This window comes from Mauremys reevesii, linkage group 3 (assembly GCF_016161935.1).
Source record: "Mauremys reevesii isolate NIE-2019 linkage group 3, ASM1616193v1, whole genome shotgun sequence".
Lineage (NCBI taxonomy): Eukaryota > Metazoa > Chordata > Testudines > Geoemydidae > Mauremys > Mauremys reevesii.
Window position 1 is genome coordinate 84,093,873 of NC_052625.1, and position 21,237 is coordinate 84,115,109.

Consider the following 21,237-nt stretch of genomic DNA (forward strand, 5'->3'; position numbering starts at 1 on the left):
AGTAGCCCAGCAGGCAGGCTGGTGCAGAGCTGGGGAGCCTGTAAATCATTAGAGCCTGGGAGCATTGCATTGAGTTGCCAGCCAAGCTAAGGAGGTAAGTGGGAGAGCTAGCAAGACATCAGAGAGGTTCTATCAAAAACTGCCTGGTTTTCACCACAAGTTTTGATGGAATTGGTGCATTCCTATGGAAGCTTTTGATTGTGTCAAATCAGCATTTTCTGATGGGAAATTCCAAGCCGGTTGTAGTGACATATCATGACATCTCAGCAAGCTCAGAAATGTGCAGACCTGCTTTCAGAGCAGCCAAGCATCTACAACAGGGGTAGGCAACCTATGGCACACGTGCCGAAGGCCGCATGCAAACTGATTTTCAGTGGCACTCACGGTGCTCGGGTCTTGGCCACCGGTCCAGGGGGCTCTGCATTTTAATTTAATTTTAAATGAAGCTTCTTAAACATTTTAAAAACCTTATTTACTTTACATGCAACAATAGTTTAGTTATATATTATAGACTTTTATAGAAAGAGACCTTCTAAAAACGTTAAAATGTATTACCGGCACGCAAAACCTTAAATTAGAGTGAATAAATGAAGACTCAGCACACCACTTCTGAAAGGTTGCCGACCCCGATCTACAACATCCCTTCACTTCAAAATGAGAGTTGTGGCTGCTCTGCACCTCTGATCATCAGGCCCAGATGTGACTCATGCAATTTGCAACTCTAGCTCCTCGAAGCAACAAATTACCCAAACAAAGCTGCTACTCTAGCTCCTATCTAACCAGCACGTTTGCTGTTCTAACCAGTGCATTATCTCCTGTTCCAGTGGTGCTTTAATAGCTTGTCAAAAGTTTGAAGAACTGGATGTTCACAGGTTGGGATCCAGTCAGTCCATTTTTACTTGAATGTGATATTTTGAAGGACTAGGAAAAGATTGCATTCTTCACATTTTATGCCACATAAATCATCGTCTGTTAAATGATTTTCCATTTTTTAATCAAATGCTGCAATCACAAGATGAGGTTATGACTAGACTTGTTGGCAGAAACCCAACAGTAGTATATTCGGATTTCTTCCTGGTGCACAATAATCATACAGGACTTTAGGGTGAGTTCAGAAACAGACTGTGAAAAGTAAATTTGCTCAGTGCAAACTACTGTAGAACTGCCAGACATGGTAGATCACTTTGTGCTGGGGCTGCCTAAAGTTAATAGCAGAATTACATCTTCAAATCATATTTACTTTGCTATGCTAAATAAACCAGAAAGCTGGCATATTTCCCCTTGATTTCAACTAAAGTTTCAAAGTCAATGACCTATTCTTTAGGTCTGTTGATAGTTTGTGTTATTGCAGTATCCCTTTATAATCCAGTAAAGTCACTCCCATGCTGAAAGTAATGTTCTGTTTCAAAATAAGGGATTCTTTTCTAAGGAAGGGGAAAAAAAAACTTCTGTTGTTAGGGCCTAAAATTTGTCCTGCTTTAAAACTGGTATAAGTTGATGGGGAATGTCTTTAAAATTGTTATAGCAGGGCAGCTATGTTAAGATTGTGAAATGTTTTCCATTCTGAAATAAGTGATCCCATCAGAGACATCAACAACTTTCTCACAGTACAGTTAGACTTATCTGACCCAGGCTTAGATTCCATGCTATCTAGAGACTTTGTTCAGATGAAAATTAAAAACCAGCATGCAAAATGACTCATTTTTGTCTGATTTGATCATTTCTCCCACCAAAGAAGCAATATGGGCAGAGATCAATTGGTACTGACGCACATGTGGTATGCAGAAGGTTTCCGACAGCACAAGCACGGACGATGTTTCCTGCATACCATTATGAAGGACTCTGTGTTGCATTTCCAGTGCTGAGTAACTCAGTGGGTGGCTGACAATAATTTGTTTATATCCCAGAAATAGATAATGAAGTTAGGTTTGACGATTAGTGTTTTGTTTTTGATTTTGTTGGGGGTGGATTTTGTGTTTCAGGGATATGAAGCCAAATGTGTGAGTAACTCTGGCAATCAAACAGAGGAGTGCATTTTCCTCATCCTTGGCTGTGCCTTGAAATAAGAAGAATTAACCATATTTCATGTGTTTCCATCTGCAATGGGGTGTACTCTCTCTTTAAGCCTAAAGAGGTGGGGCAGAAGACCCCTTTCTAGGGATGTTGGTGTGAGCACAAGCCAAAACTTGAAGAGAGGAGATGGTCCCAGGGAATTAGCAGTGATCTTCCCAGGACACTGTCACCTTAAGGCCTGGGGTCAGGAGCTCTGTAATACAGGGTGGAACCGGACTCTCCTCTCTCCAGGCCAATCAGGACGAGCTCTCAAGGAGCAAAATGTATATGTCACCTTCCCTTACAGTACAGGGAGTGTGCTGACAGAGGAAGGAAGCCTGAACCAGAAGACCAGGCTTCTGCTGAGCAGGATAAGGGCTCTCTGAAGTGCAGGACATTAGAGATGGGTATGAACTATGGGGTTACTGTGATGAACCTTGCATTTGGGTCACTGAGAACTATTTTGAATTTCAGGGAAGGGCTGGTAATAGCCTGAGAAAGGCTAAAAGGTGTTCCCAAGGCTTTTTTCAAAAGAGGGAGGGCACTGCAGAAACAACAGAGGAACACCTTGCAAATAGCAACCCTGCTGCACTAGCCCATTATTTTACAGCACTTTCTTCCTGGAGTGGTGAAAACCTCTTTAATGCCTCCTTAAAACGTATTGTGACAGACCCAGAGCAGTGGGGTACAGGAGTCTGGTCCTAGAAAGGAAGTGGCGGGGCCCAAGCACCAAGGCCCAAGGACCTCCCCAGCCAGGGGAGAGGATCCACAGGTCCGGGACACTAACTAAATCTAAAAACAACAAAAAAAAAAAAGGAGCGGGAGTGAGGAGGCAGGGAGGAGTCACAGGGAAAGAGATGGGGACACAGAGCAGAGAGAGAACGACAACGCCCACTGCTCGGCCTCAACAGAAAGGAGCAGGAGTCAGTGTCCAGTCTCCAGGAAGTGGGCGAGAAGGCGGGGCGAAGACCTGCCCAAAGACCTCCCCCAGCCTAAGGAGAGGATCCACACAGGACACTAACTACTAACTAATGTGGGACAAAAAAAAAAAAAAAAAGGAGGAGCGGGAGTGAGGTCACAGGGCTAAACGAAGGGAACCAGATGGGGACACCGAGCAGAGAACCCCGGACAACGCCCACTGCTCCTCGAAGGCGTCAAGGGAGCCAGTACAGGAGTCTGGTAGAGGGCAAATATACTGGTCACTGGGTGAGTAGTTTTCTGTTCCCTGAGTGACCAGAGCAGGGGCTGCACTAGAGTAATCAGGAACCTGCTAGAACCAATTAAGGCAGACAGGCTGATTAGAACACCTGCAGCCAATCAAGGCAGACTAATCAGGGCACCTGGGTTTAAAAAGGAGCTCACTTCCATTTGTGGTGGGCATGTGAGGAGCTGGGAACAAGAGGCACAAGGAGCTGAGAGTGAGAGGGTGAGCTGCTGGAGGACTAAGGAGTACAAGCGTTATCAGACACCAGGAGGAAGGTCCTGTGGTGAGCATAAAGAAGGTGTTTGGAGGAGGCCATGGGGAAGTAGCCCAGGGAGGTGTAGCTGTCATGCAGCTGTTACAGGAGGCACTATAGACTGCTGCAATCCACAGGGTGGTGGGTGGAACCCAGAGTAGAGGGTGGGCCCCGGTTCCCCCCAAACCTCCCAACTCCTGATCAGACACAGGAGAAGTTGACCCAGACTGTGGGGAAGATCACTGAGGTGAGCAAGTCTGCCAAATAAGCGCAGGACCCACGAAGGTAGAGGAGGAACTTTGTCACAGTATGGTGTACAAGATGTACAACTGAAGTCCAGTCCCCTGCACTCATGGCAGTACTAAGTATTATTTAGATCATTCCTGACTGGTGTCCAGAATCTCTATGGACAGAAATTCCATGCTTCAATAATCAGTATATACTAGTAAGTCACCAGGATGGTGACAGTGACTGTGAAATGCTCTGAGAGCATAGGCACTGAGTTATATGGGCTCCAGGGGCCCCAGCCCCAGGAATATTCAGGGCTGGGGGCTGTGCTCCACCAATATCTGGAGCTGGATTTCTCCCCTGGCCCTGCCTGGAGCAGGCACCGGCCCCTGGCTGCCACTACCACCACCCCCAGCCCCGGAGCATCCCCGCCCACCCAGTAGCGTAGTGGGGTGGAAGTGGGGAAGCAGCTGCTCCCCTTTGAGCACATTTTACAAAATCAGCACCTTTCCAGGCAGCCAGCACTGGGCTCCGGACTTGGAGTCCGGACCGGGTTTTGCGTGTGGCCGCCAGCTGGCTCTGGGCTCTGCACCGCCCTCCTGCAGCCCCAGCCCTGCTCGCTGGCTCAGGGGCTGCAGGCAGGTCAGCTGGTTGCCGGGCTCCCCGGGGGTGAGGAGGAGGAGGCGCCCATCTGCTTGTCGCAGCTGCCCAATTCCCTGAGCCGGCCGGGGTGGGCTCTGCCAGGAGGGGCGGCAGGGCAGCCTCCCCAAGTGTGGCGGGGGACTGAGGAGCAGCAGCCCCGTGCAGAGCAAGGCAGCCATGCGGCAGGGAAGGGGGCTCTGAAGCTCAGCTGGTGCCCGTGGAGAGGGAAGGAAAAGGGGAGGGGGGGATGTTTTTTTCTCCTGGTCTCTCTTCAGCGGAGGGGGCTGAGGGATCAGCAGGGCCAGGAGGCAAAGGAGCGACTTTGGGTTATTGCCCCCCCCACTTACCCTCCCTCAGTGTTGCACCTGGGGCTGTGAAACGGTGCTTAGTGCAGCTTGTGAAGGGGGTGGGGGTAAAGGTGCTTTAAGGTGCCAGTTGTGTCTCCTCAGTCTCACTGCTGACTAGCTGCAGACCCAGTGCTCAGAACTCAGCAATGTTCTCAGGGACTATGCAGTGCTCTATAGGAGTTTTCAATTACCTGCTAAATGCTTCCACAATGCCACCTTTTCACTCAGCTACATCCTGAATAGTGGGGACTGGGGGCGGGGAAGGGGGGAGTGTAGCAGATGCCAATTTGAGGTGAATAGTCTCTTGGCCAGATTCTACTGCGTTTATGGTGCTTTGTGCCATGGGCTGGAGCAAAGTGGCTGGTGGATAACCAGGAATCTGGTTAATAATTGTTCTCTAAATTCAGCTTTCTTCTTTCTCTCTCTCTGAATTATCACTAATTCAAAATAGTAGCGTGCAAGCTGACTGGATAATGATAATAGCATAATCTCTTGTTATAGCACTGTAAACCCTACTACCTGATTAGTAATTGGATATGTTGGCTGGCACCTTTTTTTACGTGTTCGCTCCCTCTGATGTTAGAACCTGGCTACACCACTGGGGAGGGGAGCTTCCTAGACCTGAGCAGCTGGGGCTTGGGTGAATTTTGTGATACTCTGCCCCTCCCAGTGAGGCTATGGTGAGGGGTGGCAGCAGGGGAGGCCGCACGTGATGGCAACTCCCCCCACCCGGTACCCACCATAGGGGAGGCGAGTAGGCTTTCTGGACCTGAGAGGGATCCTAGGAGCATGTGCAGTGACTGGGGGGGAGAGAAGGGGTCCCTCCCCTGGAGCTTGCTGCTGCCAGGGAGGGTGGAGGGGAGTCCTCTCTGACCCTAGCCCTGGGGCAGCCTGTCTGCACCCCAAGTTCCTTATCCCCAGCCCTGCCCCAGAGTCCTCACCTGACGGGAAAAACACGCTACTTAAATTTGGCGGTCAGTTTAGAGTATCATAGAATATCAGGGTTTGAAGGGACCTCAGGAGGTATCTAGTCCAACCTCCTGCTCAAAGCAGGACCAATTCCCAACTAAATCATCCCAGCCGGGGCTTTGCGGAGTGAGAACTGAGAGGCGACCCAACTGAGAGTGCCAAAGTGCCAAATCAGGACCAATTGCTTAAACAGGGCAGTTAGGCTGGGGTTTTTTCACCTCTAAAACAAACCAAACCAGCCAACCCAGCCACTTGGTCTCACTGTCACACAAACCACACCACCCACACACAAGCCCAGCAGACACTCCAGTCCTCCCAGTATCACCACCCAGTGCACTCCTCCTATAAAACCAACACGAAACAAAAAAAACAATAAAAAAAAAAGAAAAAGATCCCAAAGGACCCAGCCCCAGACCCCAGACCATATACATCATATAAATCAAATCACGCCAATCCTTTTGTTCTAAAAATAATCTATCAAAAAATAAAGGTTTATTTACAAAGGAAGAGGTAGAAGGAGAGGTGAGAGGTGATTTAAACAGTAAAAAAACAAGTACTAGTTCTTAGTTAGTTCAGCAGCAGTGCTGCAGGAGTGCTGCAGGTTTAGATTAAGTGGAAAACATCCCCCCATCCATCCCCCCATCCCTCAGTCCTTGTGCAGAGCTTTGCGTTTGTAGCAAAGTCTCTCCAGAGAGGTCAGAGAGAAAGAAGAAGGAAAGATGAGGCATTAGGCTTATGGCATATTTTATATATTTTCCAGAATCCCTCTTCCTCTTCACTGTGGAATTTTACAGCAAAATAAAATATGGAGAGTCACATGGGCCAGTCCCAGTCCTGCATGCTTTGTGAGTCACAAGCGCTTCTCTCTTCATTCATGGGTTCATTGTCCTTAATGGGTCATTAAATGGGCATCAAATAGCTAGGCAGAGCTAAGCACCAGTCTTGTGCTTCCCCTCCCAGCAGCACAACAAAAAACTAAAATACTGACAGCAGAGCCCCACATTCAAATAACTTCAAAAAAATGATACAGACACACACACAGCATAATTATACCAGAACAACCCATAACCTGGTCTTAGACACCTTATATGACCCCCTTTACTTAGGATTTGGTGCCACTACAGGACCTTGGTTGCAACCCATGTTCTATATGGTCCCCATTTATATCAATAACGTCACACTTTGTCAAGCCAGGCCTTAAAAACCTCTAAAGAAGGAGATTCCACCACCGCCCTAGGTAACCCATTCCAGTGCTTCACCACCCTCCTAGTGAAAAAGTTTTTCCTAATATCCAACCTAAACCTCCCCCACTGCAACTTGAGACCATTACTCTTTGTTCTGTCCTCTGCTACCACTGAGAACAGTCTAGATCCATCCTCTTTGGAACTCCCTTTCAGGTAGTTGAAAGCAGCTATCAAATCCCCACTCATTCTTCTCTTCTGCAGACTAAACAATCCCAGTTCCCTCAGCCTCTCCTCAGAAGTCATGTGCTCCAGCCCCCTAATCATTTTTGTTGCCTTCCACTGGACTTTCTAATTTTTCCACATCCTTCTTTGCAATGTGGGGCCCAAAACTGGACATAGTACTCTAGCTGAGGCCTCACCAATGTTGAATAGAGGAGAATGATCATGTCTCTCAATCTGCTGGCAGTGCCCCTGCTTATACAGTCCAAAATGCTGTTAGCCTTCTTGACAAAGGCCAGAGGAGGGAGTGTCAGTGCCTGTGTGGACTTCCGGGAAGTGCATGGTGTGGAAGGGGATGCTGGGATGCTCTGGAACCACTCCTTCAAAGCCAGTCAGGACTCTGGGGGAGCCTCCTCGCTGAGCATACTGTCTCCAGGGCAAGAAGCTTACACCTTCCTGGGTCTGACCTCAGAGCATTCAGCATGCCCTTCCACACCATGCACTTTCCGCAGTGAGTCTGCCCAGGCGGGGTCCTGGGGCAGCCAGAGGTCCCTGCACCCCAATTCTGCAGTCAGACGTGACTCTCAGCCAGCCAGTAAAACAGAAGGTTTATTAGATGACAGGATCACAGTCTAGAACAGAGCTTGTGGGTACAGAAAACAGGACCCCTCAGTCAGGTCCATCTTGCGGGGTGGGGAGCCCAGACCCAAGTTCTGGGCCTCTCCCCATTTCTCCAGCCAGCTCCAAACTGACACTCCCTCCTCTGACCTTTGTGTCTCGATTCCGGACAAGGAGGCTCCTGATCTCTTTGTCCCCAACACCTTCAGTTGGCACCTTGCAGAGGAAGCTGAGGCACCCACACAGTATTCAGAGAAAATATTAAGAACATTCCCACTTCATCACAACAGGTGCAACAAAATATAATACTGTATATTGAAGTAGGCAAGTGCTGCTTCTGACTTTCCACTTTTAATTGACCCTTGTAATCTTGTGGCACTGACGCGTTGTAGCTTCATTTTATATCGGCTTACAGGGCGGGAGTGGGGGGGGGGGGTGCCACCATTTTGGGCCCCACCAAAAATTATACAAACCTGCCGCCTATGTCTGAGAGATCAGAGAGGCTATAAAAATAGAAAACTCAATAATAATGGGAGATTTCAACTATCGCCATATTGACTGGGTACATGTCATCTCAGGACGGGATGCAGAGAGAAAGTTTCTTGACCGCATAAATGACTGCTTCTTGGAGCAGCTAGTCCTAGAACCCACCAGAGAAGAGGTAATTCCTGATTTAGTCCTAAGTGGAGCACAGGATCTGGTCCAAGAAGTGCATATAGCTCAACTGATTGGTAATAGTGACCATAATATAATTAAATTTAACATCTGGAGGAGGGGCGGGGAGGGGACACACCGAAGAAGCCCACACTGTAGTATTTAACTTCAGAAAGGGGAACTACACAAAAATGAGGACGCTAGTTAAATGGAAATTAAAAGGTACGATCACAAAAATGAAATGCCTGCAAGCTGCATGGAAACTTTAAAAACACCATAATAGAGGCTCAAATTAAATATATACCCCAAATTAAAAAAAAAACCCAACACAGTAAGAGGACCAACAAAGTGCCGCCATAGCTAAACAACAAAGTAAAATAAGCAGTTAGAGGCAAAAAGGCATCCTTTAAAAATTGGAAACTAAATCCTACTGAGGAAAATAGAAAGGAGCATAAACTCTGGTACTCCTTCTGTGACAGGGTGCTATCAGCAACATCCTGATCACTGACCCTGCTACAGCCTGGAGATGTCTGCAGGCCCAGCTGAGGGCAATTATACACTCTCAGGTGGGTGACTGTGAGCACCTGGATGAAAATCACTGGGTTAACAAGGTAATAGGGAAGAATATAAGAGGAGAGGCTCAGGCGGAGCTCTGAGGGTAAGCCTGGGCAGAGGAGTGAGGGCTGCAGGGAATCCTACCCTTGCTGTAAGCCTATATTGCACCACTATCACTATGTAAGAGAGAAATAAATACACACCTTGCTGCAAAATAAACAGCCCGGTGTTTGTTTGTGACAGAGACCAACTGAGCTGGTCAGGCAGTGAGGTTTTCTGGGTAGTGACAGAGGAACCCTGTGATACCTTCACATAACACAAGAACCAGGGGTCACCCAATGAAATTAATAGGCAGCAGGTTTAAAACAAACAATAGGAAGTACTTCTTCGCACAATGCACAGTCAACCTGTGGAACTCATTGCCAGGGGAGGTTGTGAAGGCCAAAACTATAACTAGATAAGTTCATTGAGGATAGGTCCATCAACAGCCATTAGCCAAGATGGTCAGGGATGCAACGCCATGCTCTAGGACCTAGTCTCTGATTGCCAGAAATTGAGAGTAGATAACAGGGGATAGATCACCTGAGTGATGGCATGTTCTCTGAAGCATCTGGCATTGGCCACTGTCAGAAAACAGGATACTATGCTAGGTGGACCATTGGTCTGATCCAGTATGGCCATTCTTATGTTCTTAAATAGCCTTTTAATTACAGTTTTACTCCTTGTGAAAAAGTCATGAATTTAAGAGGAAAAAAAGCAATAGGGTTTGTGACGGTGCTGCCCGTGGGAGCCAGGCCCTCTCACTCTCAGGTGACAAACACAAACCCAGGGTGAACTGCAAACCAAGAAAGGTGGGTGGGACAGTGTACTTAGACCTACCAACCACCAGCCAACAGCTACAGCACCTCACAGTACCTCACTGGTTACTTAGAAGTCAGTTCCCCGCAGTTCCGCAAAGTCCCCAGCCTCAGGCCTCCGTCCAGACACACCAGTGATAATGATGATATATTTCTATCTTACTTCATCAAAATAAAAAAGAATAAAGAAAGGTCCCAAATCCCAGCCACACACCCAGGTCCAATTATAACTTAGATCTATACAAAAAAATACACGCTACCATTAAATTTATTAAAATTTAACTAAATTAAAAAAGAAAAAAGAGAGAGAAGTTGGTTAAAAGATTAATCTACAGACACAGACAGACTTGAATTCAATTCTCAGAGATTGACAACAGAGCAGAGATGAGCTAAGTCCTTTCAATATAGAATAGTAGTCCATAGGTAGTCCATAAATGTCCAGTCAGGTGGCTCCAGTCAAGGATCTCTCATCCCAATCTATGGCTTAAGGTTAAGGTTCTTAAACCCAAAGAGAGATGAGAGAGAGAGATGTGATCGTGTTCCAGGCTTTTTCCAGCCAGCCCTCGGCCTGAGAAATGAAGCAACTAACTCTCCCAAACCAACTCCTCATCCGGCAATTAGCACAGGGTATTTTATCCATTAAACAGTTCAGATACAGGTTAGCACAACCTTCACAGAGACACAATAAATATTTTATTTTTTATCATATAATACTTAATTATTATTAATTTTTTTTCTTTGAATTAAAACTATAGCAATAGACAAGACTTGTTTGCTGACATCACAAGACCTGAGCAAACATCTCCTTCTACCTCTAACCTACTCAGACTAGACTGCATCAAAAAGCTCTAGTCATTACATCTTCCTAACCGTCCTCAAGGTTCACCCATGGGTCAGGTCAGTCTGTGAGTTAATTAACTCTTTCTGTTCCTGTCATCTTTCGATGAGATATTATATCACAATCATAACGTCACAGGGTTCTATAGAAATTATTTTATTTGCTCACTTTCTTATAAGTGACCACCTTCAACATGCCTTATCCCTTCTGCTTAACAATCTGTCTCAACTTCTGTTTAGCTCATACTGCTTCCTTCCTCAGACTGGAGGAAGAGCTCTCTGTAATCTTGAAAGCTTGTACCTACCACCAACAGAAGTTGGTCAGTAAAAGATATTACCTTACCTACCTTGTCTCTCTCGTATCCTGGGACCAACATGGCTACATCACTCTAAAAATAATTAACGCTGATTAGAAGAGATTACTCTTTTAATAGCTTGACAGTTTTTTAAACACTTTCATCTTGAATTTTTTAATCTTTATTTATGATTATAGAAGACACAGGTAAATCCAAGATTGTCACCCTGTGTGTCATAGTGAAGCCTAGAATGACTGTTGAGCCTATGTGATGCAATGGAAACAGCTGCAAGCATGGTTAAGAGCTCTTTTTTGTTCAGAATATCAACAGGTTGAACCATGACTGGGATTTGCAGCTTGTTGTGTCTGAGCGATCAGAGAGGCTATAAAAATAGAAAACTCAATAATAATGGGGGATTTCAACTGTCGCCATATTGACTGGGTACATGTCATCTCAGGATGGGATGCAGAGAGAAAGTTTCTTGACCGCATAAATGACTGCTTCTTGGAGCAGCTAGTCCTAGAACCCACCAGAGAAGAGGTAATTCCTGATTTAGTCCTAAGTGGAGCACCACTTCCCACGCTCCCATTGGCTGGGAACAGCAAACCGCGGCCACTGGGAGCTGAGAGGCTTCCGTGCCTGTGAACGCTCCAGGTAAACAAAACATCCCGGTGCACTAGAGGCTTACCCTAATTGGCCAGGAGCCAAAATTTGCCAACCCCTGAAATATAGGGTCGGCTTATGAAAGGATCATAGAGTTTTTGCTATTTTTACCTCATCATCTTGGGGGGTCAGCTTATAAACAAATGGGCTAATGAATGAGTGTATACGGTAGCCACACAGATTTTAGCTCTTCTTCAATGTATTAATTATGCGTAATTCTCAACAAACATTTTATGCAAACATATTTTATGCTACAATTTGTTTGCAAACTGCTGTGATCATATCTTTGAGTATTTGTTATTTGAGGTGTTTGACTGATAACATGAGTCACATGGTATTGTTTCGACCCTATGATTGGATGAAAAACTCAGTACAAGAAGTAGGCAGCTTTGGGTACAAATAGCGAATACCTGTAATCATGATCAATCTGTTTGTTTGGATGCAAATATGGTATCTGCATGCAGAACAATTGTGCACGTATATCTCTGTGAGAGTTTGCAAGACTCGTTCCCTAATTGAACATGAAGGAATGTGAAGATAACTAAATAAGAAAAAAATCAAAATTGACAAAAATGTTCCTGAATAAGTTCTCACTGTTGGAGCATCTCTAACTGGAATACTATTACTTTGCACTCTACAATGTGTTCTGGTCCATTCTCGAGGTGATTTACAAACCTCAGTTAAGCTTTGTACTGCCCTTAAGAGAGAGGTATTAGCTGTTTTACAGATAGGTAATCTGAGGTCCCAAGAAGTTAAGGTCATAAAACAAATCAGTGGGAATCTGGACTAGAATCCAAAATTCCTGATTCTTGCTCCAACCACTACACAAACTACCTTCCTTTATCATCATTACCCAGGAGGCAGGCTTATGAACTACGAAAGAAGCATGCCACTGGGAGCAAAACATGAAAGGACTTAAAAATCCAACCCTCGGCAAGAGTGGATATTGTACACCATGAGCCAGATTTAGGCAACATGTCAGTAGTTCACAAAAAGCATCTTTTGTTCCTTCCTTTTTCCATTCATCTAAAGCTGGAAACACAGAATGTTGTGTAACATTTCTGAAGTTATTTGGAGCTGGCTGCAGCTGTTTATCATACTGAATAACTATAAACATTTGATTGTCTGACAAGAATTGCACAGGCAGCTTTGCTCCCCGTTGTGAACAGCCCTATTGCTGAACCCCCAACAATACTGTACCATGCGTGCTGGGGCCTGCTTTTCATTTAGAGCTAGCAGAGGGGCAGGAATCCAAGACCAGGTTTTGGCTCTGACATTAAAATCAAACCTATGGTTGAGGCTGTGGATTAATTTGCCCAGAACTGCAGGCAAAGTCTGGAGATCTCCATTTCAGTGTAAAATATTCAAGTGCTAAGACACAGGGCTGGTCTACACTAAAACTGTAAGTCGACCTAAGTTACATTACTTGAGTTACGTAACTTAGGTCAACTTACAGTAGTGTCTACACCACGCGGTGTCAGTGGGAGATTCTCCCGCCAACTTACCTTATGCTTCTTGGGGAGCTGGAGTACAGACGTAGACGGGAACGCGCTCTCCCAGCAATTTAGTGGATCTTCTCCAGACAGGAGCGGCGCCAGGGTTTTTGGTGCCCTGGGGGGGTCCTTCCATGCTCCTGGTCTTTGGGGCACTTCGGCGGCGGGTCCCGGAGTGAGTGAAGGACCCGCCGCAGAATTGCCACTGAAGACCCGGAGTGCAGAAGGACCCCCCCACCGCCGAATTGCCGCCGAGGGTGGCAAAATGCCGCCCCCCAAATCCTGGTGCCCTAGGCGATCGCCTAGGTCGCATAAATGGAAATGCCAGCCCTGTCTCCAGGCCCGCTACATCGACACCGCTGCATCGATCGCAGCAGTGCTGATTTAGCCATAAGTATAGACAAGCCCATAGTCATGTATCAAGTGTAGACTTCTATTGGCAGGCTCTAATACAGTGGCTCTCAAACTTTTGTACTGGTGACCCCTTTCACATAGCAAGTCGCTGAGTTCGACCCCCCCCTTATAAATTAAACACACTTTTTAATATATTTAACACCATTATAAATGTTGGCTGCAAAGCAAGGTTGGGGTGGAGGCTGACAGCTCATGCCCCCCACGTAATAACCTTGCGACCCCCTGAGGGGTCCCGACCCCCAGTTTGAGAAGCCCTGCTCTAATAACAGACAGGCCGGGTCAGGGATTTATAATAATCTTTGCAATGATTTAGGTCACTGGCAACCTGTAGTGACAAAGCAGGTTGTAAACTCTGTAGGTTTCCAAACCCTGTGGAGGGCTGGCGTTTGCAAAATATTTAAAAAAAAAATCATACAATTAGCCAAAGAGAGAAGAACACAAGAGTGCTTTATTTAAGATAACAACAAGGTAGACTATCTGCCACTTCTTAGGTGCTAAAATAAAGAAGCATTGTCATTGATCATACACAGTATGGTATCTACAGCCATCTGTTCCATTAACTAAATCCTGCCTTTACCTGCTAGAGATGTGATGGCTGTGAGGTGACTGCCAGAATCATCCTGCTGGAACAGAGGAGGGTGGGTGGGAGGAATGTGTGGTGATCATTATAAAAGCACACAGATCTACCATGTTGGGACCCAACACAGTAGGCTGATGGGTGTCCAGCAGGGTGTACTTTTACCAGGGCTGTAACTAGAGCTGAGTGAACAATTGTTTTTTCAGTGTGGCCAGAAAACCGAAGAATCAGGGGAAATGTTCGGTTTTGGTTCTGAAAATGTACAGATTTTGATGACAAAGTGGAAAGGGAGAGACAGACACCCACACTCCACCCCATCCCACCGCTGTCTCTTCAGCCCATTGGTTAAGGCATTTGCTTGGGATGTGGGAGATCCAGATTTGAATGTCCACGCTGAAGCAGGGACTTGAATTCAGCTCTCCCTCCTTCTAGCTGAGTGCCCTAATAGCCTATAGTCTGGTGGTTGTTCTGAGCTGGGTTGCTCTCATGCTGTCCCACTTTGTAGAAATATTTAACTATTCATTGTTTCAGGGAGAGAGAGTGAGAATGACTGTATACCTGGTGATTAAGGCCAGCCCCTGGAAGGTAGGAGAAGGTAGCTTCAAATCCCTCCTCTGAACCAGGCAGAGAGGAGATTTGAATCCACTGAGCGAGTGTGTGAAGAGATGTGTACATTTACAGATGCATAAACAGTGACCTGAAATGAACGTTTCCAATGTGCTGACAAGTTCCAAACAGTTCTGGATCCAAGTATTTCCCCTGATTTTTCAGTTTGATGGCCAAACCAAAAACATCAATTGTTTGCACCATTCTATGTGACACCTACTTTAGCTTTAAAGAAGTGCATGTGTTTTGGGGTGACTGGTTTTGTGGTCAAGAGAAGCTGGCAACCTTCATGGCTGAGTGGGACCATTCCAGAGGCAAATTAAGCCAGGATGGGTAAATGGCTTCAGGGATGCCTTTGATACAGCATGCCTTCTTTTATTGTGGTGGTCTCAGTTCTTGGCACTGTGTTTTATTGTACTTTGCTGAACATGTTATGGATTAGAGCAGTTTACTGTACTGGGGATTTTTTCTCTTCCCTATTTGTAACTTTTTGGCATGATCATTAGTTTGTTCTAGTTGGTTTCTTTCACTCTTTCTTTGAAGTGGATTTCAGCTATGCTGTTGACAGTATCTTTGTGATTCAACACCCTCAGCATATACATTTTGTATTTCCTTTGTGCCACTGGCAGCTCCATTACAGGGATGCAGTTGGTATCACTTAGTGGGGTTCTGAGTCATGCACGAATGAAATGATTCCTTTGTCTTTGGAGTTTCTTTCCATTCTGAGCTGCCTATGGTGAATTCCTCCCATGTTGCTGATTGGTTGCAAATGCATGTTTGCCTTAATGGGAATTTTTGTTGTTGTTTTCCTCTCATGATTCAAGGCATATGATGATCTCTTCTGGACCCTTTATGGAGCAGCATTCTCAAAGTATGCAGGAGAAAAAGAATAATTTTACTTTGCACTGATCAACACTGAATTTCATCTGCCATTTTGTTGCCCAGTCACCTTGTTTTGTGAGATCCCTTTGTAACTCTCCAGTATCAGCTTTGGACTTAACTATTATTTCATGTTCATTTTCACTCAATTCACCTTTCAGCCTCATCCCAGCATGCAGGAGGTGCTGGGAGGGAGGGAGAGGAGTTGATCAGTGGGGCTTACAGACCCCCTGGCGTAACCTCCCGGACCCCAGTTTGAGAAATGCTGGCCTACGTGACATGAATTGAGTGAGGTAATGGAATCAACTATATAGCTGACTGAGCCAAGGGGAAATACTATTATTTAGGAGCACAACAAGGGTAGTGTTAATTTACCTAGGTCTTCTTAGGAGCTTTCCAGTATTTCTGGTTCCAGCTAGTCTGTTCTTATGGTATTTCCAACCCTTTGTAGTATTTTGGCACTTGCACAATAAGTCATAACCAGAAAATGCAGACTGGCTCTTCGCACAGACCTCCCCACAACACTGCTGGTTGAGTGGTCCAGCAGCACCTCCCTGGAGCTGGATAATAATCATCATGTCTCCCCGTTATAATTTTTAAGAAAAGGCACAGGTGTTGTAAAATGGAGTCGAGAGAACGTGGTTCTTTTAGCCAGAATTTTATGTTTCTGACCCCTTAGTTGTATGGTCCTCACACCACTGCATTATTTCAGTTTTGTGCTCATATAATCCATTCAAATCAAATCAGAGTAATGGAGTGGTGAATCTTACTGATGGGTTCATTACAAATGCCTAGACATGATGATAATTGTTAAGTCAAAATCTAGAGGGCTTGACTCTATACCTATTAAAATAAATGAAAAAATTCCACTTGATTTAATGTGAGGAAGATCAGGCCCTGAGTTCCCATATTTCACAGAGTTTAAGGACAGAAAGGACCACTGATCATCTAGTTGGACGTCATGTATATTAGAGTCCATTGTATTCACCTAGTAATTCCTTCATTGTGCCCAGCAACTTGTGGTTGAGCTATACTATATCTCCTAGAAAGAGATCCAGTCTTGATTTAAAGGTTCCAAATGGAGGATCCACCACATCCCTTGGTTATCAACTTCAATTGCTAATTACTGATACCATAGAAGACTTGAGTACTATTTCCAGCTTGAATTTTTCCAACTTTCAGTCATTTTTTTCTATGCCTAGAAGAGGAACTAATTGTGGTATTTATGATACTCACAGATATCACAGAAGTGTAAGTGTTGGCTTTTTAAAATAGCAACCCAGGTGGATAAATACATGGAAACATAGAAATACGAAAGTGAATGTTAACCAAGTGTTTTCTGACTTTCAAGCAAGGTTGCTGTAGGTTTGGTTCTAAAAATGGACAAAAATATCAGGGAGACATCGATCCAGACTGGCTTTCCCCACGCAAATTGTTACCCCTTATTTAAGTAGGAGAGTGACCCTCTGTCATTTCAATATAGTCCTGCCCAAAGCCATGGTTGGTTATATTTCTCTCATAAAAGTTCTAAGGGTAAAAATCCTTTATAAAACAGCTTAAAATGGAAATTCAAGCCTATTAAAAATCATATTCACACTATTCAGGATGTATTTCCTCAACAGCATAGGAGTCCAGTCTTGACTGATTCAGTCTCTTATTTCCACCATCTTCATTTAAAATCCTTCCATACTAGATTTTATGTTTAAGGAGCCAAGTAAGTAAGTGGATGACTTGTGGCCAAATTCAAGAGCACTGAATGGCAAAAGCCTTTGAAATCACTACTTTATATCCATTTTCAAGTCTCTGACAAATGATTTTTTTGTGAATTGGAAGGAGACTTGAAAATGTCTCATACAACCCCCAAAGCCCAGGATTACAAGCCAACATTTCAACTGATGACTATTCAGGCAGGTCAGTTCACCTTTTTACAAAGAATAGAATGATGTGTCCCTGGACTAATATTTAATGTGAACAAATTCTTACCACAGAAAAATTTAAATGCAACATTTTGAGATTTGTTTAATTTAAGAGGAGAATTTCTGAAGCATTCAGGTAAGTGGCTTCCTCAAATTTCAATAGTGATTGAAACACAGTTTAAAAGTTTAGCCAGGCTCTGCTAGAAAATCATTCCCTGTCTCAACATTAAACCCTTCCCCCCCTTTCACCTCACAAGTATTTAAATAGTTACAAACCGGCCTTCCTATGCAGACGAAAACAACACATTGAAACCTCGCTGGAACAGTGCAACACCCAAGGTTCATACAAATACCAGAATGAAAGGAGAACTGAAGGCAAAATTAAGGAAAAACATGAATTAATGGAAATTGTAAATCTTAAAAAATCCATCAAAAACTGTGAATAGTCCTAAACAACACAACACAACTAACACCCCAACAATAACAGCAGCATCTTTCATAGATTCTAGACAAGCAAAATCCAAGCCAACAAAATGCTTTCCAGTTTGTAAAAGTTTTTAAAACTGCCAAGGGAGACGTCCTGGCCTTCTGAGCAATGGAGCAAGAGTAAGCTCCAGCAAATCACATGTAAAAAAGCATAAGAGAAGCAGATTTTCCAGGCACTCATTCAGGACAAGAGAGGTCTCCCTTCCAATATCACACAGCATTGAGGGGTGGGAATTGCAGGGGCTCTCCTTTCAAATACCAATGAACCCAAATGGAGGGGAGAGTTCTCCTTTCTCTAATATCAATTCATTGAGTAGAAACTAATGGATATAGAGAACATCATTGTTTTTTACTAGTGGGGGAAGATTCTGGAATATTTGCTCCAAGCACTTTTGCACACAGCCTATATAGAAAAACTCCTATAATCTTTCTATAGAATTTTTAAATAAGTTTATAGAAATGTGTAGCAGGGATAGAATTCTTTGCTGGTTAATGTAATTTCTATTGGACCCTGTTGGTTTAATTTGCATTGCATTCCATAGAATTTTTCCATAAGGGAGTAAATTTTAAGTGCAGTGTACTGGATGATTCCTTAATTTACTCCTTGGAATAACTGACTGGGCTTAATAAATGTCCAAGTGATTTTTTTAAATGTAGCAGTTGCTTCCATACAGGTTTGGTTTGACTGATTAGCACGGTGCTGGTATTCATGTGTCTGTGGATTTTTGCTATGCTGTTTGTGTTTGTATTTATTATCCAGTTTGGAAAAGCCGCACAAATCAATGAATTTACAAAAAATGTCTACACTTGTTCTTTCTACTTTCTGGGATACCCCTCCTTCCCTTTTCCTCATGTTACACATTCTGTTCTTCCCCATTCTTCCCTTCTGGAGGCTTTGGGAAGTTTGATAGGTGCTACTCAGTTTGAGTAAAAGGTTTCTCCTCATGAGACACTATTCAAAAGCAGTGGGAGTATCAGAATCCAGGTGGAGCTTTTTAAGGCACCAAGGAGAGCTAGGTGCCCAAATCCCAATGGCTTTCTAGGGAAGTGGGCACCAAACTCCACTTGTCGATTGGGAAAAAAATCTCCCTCCCTCATGCCTTTTGGGCCAGAGATATGATTTCCCCTCTGACTAATTTGTGACACTCGGGTCCTATCTTTGGCCATAATGCATTTAATTTTTTCTGTATTTCCTTTTGAGTTATCTTGACCTATACAACTGTTTCTGCTTCTACTATTTCTTATGAGATAGTGGCTGGCAGTGACTTAACTATATGTTGTAAGGTGTCATGTGATGCAACTTCATTGCTCTGGTATCCTTTGTAAAGGCTTTATCTGTTATCTAGTTAGATTATAAGGTCTTCAGGGGAGAGCAGTCTCTAAGTACTTGTTTGCGCTATGCCCAGCACAACTGTGTCTTGACTGCCTCTGCGGTCTCTAAGTGGTGCCATAAGACAGCTTTCTAAGGAGTTATTTATTTATGTAGTATTACAGGGTCAATAGCAATGTGGAAAGAACTCTTCAGTCTCAACCCTTTTAAAAAAAAAAGAGCGCTAACAGCAGGAAGATAAATGCTCTAGTGAAGGGTTATTACCCATGTTGTTCCATGTGTTCCTGGAAAAATAGTCATGCATGTAGCTGAAACTCTAGACTGTGGTGTCATACCTGGAATTGTTACATAGACACGTCCATCTAGAGAGGAAGTTACAAAACTAGTGGTCTTACTAATATAATGGCATCCTCACCAGCCATAATAGTATGATAAGGGCACCACAAGTATGTTTAAAACTAACCTGTCCCAACAATAGACATGCAACGGTTCTCCTTTGTGAAGAGACATCTGAATCTCTTAGTTATCTTTAAATTAGTTGTAGCCTCTGAACTCATTATGCAAGCAGACAGCAGGATTTCAGTCAATTGCTCTATCCCCATTGGTTGCCAGGGCTTCCTCATTCCCAACAAGAACAGGTGAAAATTGACAGGTCAGAGAGTCTATAACGTGGAGTCAAAGTTTTGCTTGATGTTAGTAAGGATCTTTGCACAGGCAGTAAGCCCGAGAGTGCATTGTTATGAACAGAAGGAAGGAAGGTGTGTAACGAACCTCATAAATAAGACAATGCCCAGTACTGCCAAAGGTCAGCGCTCTGCCAATCCCAGTGATGTTACCTTGAAGATGAATCTGAAAACAAGCAGTTGGCAAGCCCGTGGGTCACTGCCACTGACTTTAAAAGCATTCTCCATCAGTTCTGTGCTTTGGCTCAGCAATTAGGCCAATGTTTCTGCTGTTAAGAATGAGCTGACTTGAGTTGAATGTTCCTTCCCATGCACTGTGTTTTATATTACTGGACACCATGAGTGACTTGTGTATGCTAGTCCGTAGTCTTCTTTTCAACTTAGCAAAATGGCTAAGTGAATTAAATTATTTTTCCCTTTTGTTGCTTTCATTTTTCCTTCCTGTTTGGCCTTGTTTTCCATTAAAACTTCTCTAGTGAGCCCTATTGGCTATGGTCATGTTCTAGATAACTTATTAACTGCAGGCTTTCAGCTGTTGAACTCCAAGCTGGAAACCAGCTGCCGAGCATGATTGCAGCACAATGTGTTTATCTTTTCCAGGCCACTGAACAAATCAGAATACAACTCAGTGCTTGGGGGTGTGGGTATTTATGCTTTACCTTCTGCTGCTCAGTGACACATTCTTCTTCATTGTAGTCTGCTTCCTTTTGTTTTGTAAAAGCTTCAGGAATAAAGATGGAGAACTCCAACTGAAGTTCTAGTGTGGGCCTTCGTGGCAATGATCCTCTTGATTGCAAGAAAAAGCTTCCATTTCCAGGCAACACTGAGGCTGAGAAATCTCATTTTCCCTCTGATCAGTGAACAGAGAGCCCAGGAAAGAACTGGCTTTCCTCCCCATCGGAAAGAGCATTCATCCCCTTTTATCATGAAATGTCCTGTGCTTGGCTTTTCGTCCTCTCTCTTGATATCTCCATCTGGGTGAGAACATCAGGCTGTGCACTCCTATTTTCCTCTTCTCAAGGAATGAGGGATGTCCACAATGAACACTAGCCCCTCTGGAAAAAGAGATGCAGGTGTGAACATAAGTTGCATGTGTAGATCCTTGAAGGGTAAGAAGATATTGATATCACTGTTTGGTGGGTTCTTAGGCTCCTGGGGTGCACAGGTACCAGGCGGGGAGGAATGGTGGGCAGCCACAGCAGAATCAAGATCATTGAGACAGAAATCTGACCTGGCTGAGTGACTTTAACCAGCACTCACTGATTTCTTTTGTGT

At 44.4% G+C, this 21,237-nt stretch overlaps 1 long non-coding RNA gene across 1 annotated transcript in view; it reads left to right on the forward strand.

The window, feature by feature from the left end:
* The window catches only part of LOC120400362, a 29,882-nt gene that overhangs the window by 1,409 nt on the left and 7,236 nt on the right, over positions 1-21,237 (forward strand). The gene's annotated exons all lie outside the window — the stretch shown is intronic.